Genomic DNA, 1,928 nt, shown 5'->3' on the forward strand with positions numbered 1-1,928 from the left:
CCCATGGTAAGTATATCCTACGTGTGAAACTTTTAGGATGTAAAGCACCATATGTTGTCCATCTGGTTTATCTCTTCTTTTGTTCATTTAAGTATGTCTGCTCCACATCATAGTGCTGATACATCCCAAGCACTGATTGTAATTACTTTATTTCTTTAAGAATCAAACACAATCATCTCATTTACTCTTTCTTGTGTAAACTTTTCAGCACTGTCATGGTATTAGCTGTCAGTAGCCAAAGAATCAACTCAAACCAGCAGTAACGTTCCTTGTCAGATTTTTGTACTTTCACTTCTGACAGCTAATACCATGACAGTGCCAACTTTTCATCTCACTTTTTTTTATTCTGTCAGTCTCCAAGATGCCAAGGTACTTATAACCACTCTCTTCAATATCCCTCATAACACTTCAATCTGGTAGTCCTACCCCTTCAGTTCTCACCACCTTTCCTCTTTGAACTCCACATTTCTTTATCCTAAACTCCATTCCTATGTCTCCATTGAACTATATTGTAATTTAGTTAACAGGGATGTTATCTCGAGGTTTGGTGACAACATGTCTCCTCAAATCTCAGCGTGAGCCTCACTTCCAATGTTATTCAGTCTCCTGGATAGCAGTTTGAGTGTCTTACCAAATACAATTATAACCATTGAAATACTTGTCACTTTTATCTTCCACAATCTCTTCGTCTCTCTGGCCAGGTCCTGATATTTCTCAGTTTCTTAAATTTCTTTGGTGTCTTATGGTATTACAAAGTCTAGGACCTTACACTGTTTATTTTGTCCTCTATAATCTTATCCAGTCTTCTTGTTTCAATAATATGGCCAGTCTTTATGGGTACATCCCATAAATTCCTGTAAATCTTATTCTCTATCACAGCCTCTGCTCATGTTCACACCACTTTCCTGTTATTTCAAAGCCACACACACAGTTAACATTCAAATGCATTCTTTTACTTACACGGTCATTCATGCACTTATACTCTTTTTGTGCTAGCTTACTGCACTCACGCAAGAGATGGTTAATGTTTTCATTGCTTTTCCAGCAGATTCTACATTTATTCTCTGACTGAGTTTTGCTGGTCTTTGTCTTTATTAGATTCATCCTAATTTCTTGTTCTGGAATGGTTACAATCAGCATCTTGGTTTCTTGTTTTGGTTTCTATTAAAACGAATATCTCTGCAGAGTTGCAACAAATTCTGTTGAGATATTTAGTTACAGGGGTTTTATTACATTGTAAGTTCAAGTTCTGACAGACGACCTTTGACTTTTATTCTTCTAGGGTCAATAAAATAAACTCCAGTTGAGATACCTGGGTGGATGGATGGAGGATGGGAGGCATTGATGAAATTCACTAAATTCTTCCATTCAACATGTGAGGCTTTCAGCCTTTCTCTTCATTATGTATATATGTGTTTGTGTGTGTTTTTTGGAAGACGTGTATTAATACGCTTGCATGTGTGTGTGTATGTATATTTGTGTGTAGGTGCATGTGTGTGTGTATGTGCGTGTGTGTGTGTGTGTGTGTGTGTCTGTGTCTGTATGTACTCCTGGCAACAGTCAGTTTCCTCTATAAAAGAATTCCACCCCCTATATCTGTCTGTCTGTCTGTCAATAATTTTCATCTTAATCTCTTTAACCTTGTCCCCCCCACCTCCAGCTGCTCTGTTGAGGTCAAAAAGTGATCATCTTTGTGAGAAGCTTCTCTAACTTCTCTTATCTTTATCATTGTTTGTATTTAGTCTATTATGATGGCAGGTGTGTGTGTGTGTGTGTGTGTGTCTATAGGAGAGAGGGAGGAAGAGAGTGAGTGAGTGATTATGAAAACTATTCCTACAACTATAGTTCTAGTAAGTGGAGGTGGGGAATCAGCAGTGATTGGCCTATATTTATATATATATATATATATGTGTATATATAAATATATA

This window comes from Octopus bimaculoides, chromosome 6 (genome assembly GCF_001194135.2).
Source record: "Octopus bimaculoides isolate UCB-OBI-ISO-001 chromosome 6, ASM119413v2, whole genome shotgun sequence".
Classification (NCBI taxonomy): domain Eukaryota; kingdom Metazoa; phylum Mollusca; class Cephalopoda; order Octopoda; family Octopodidae; genus Octopus; species Octopus bimaculoides.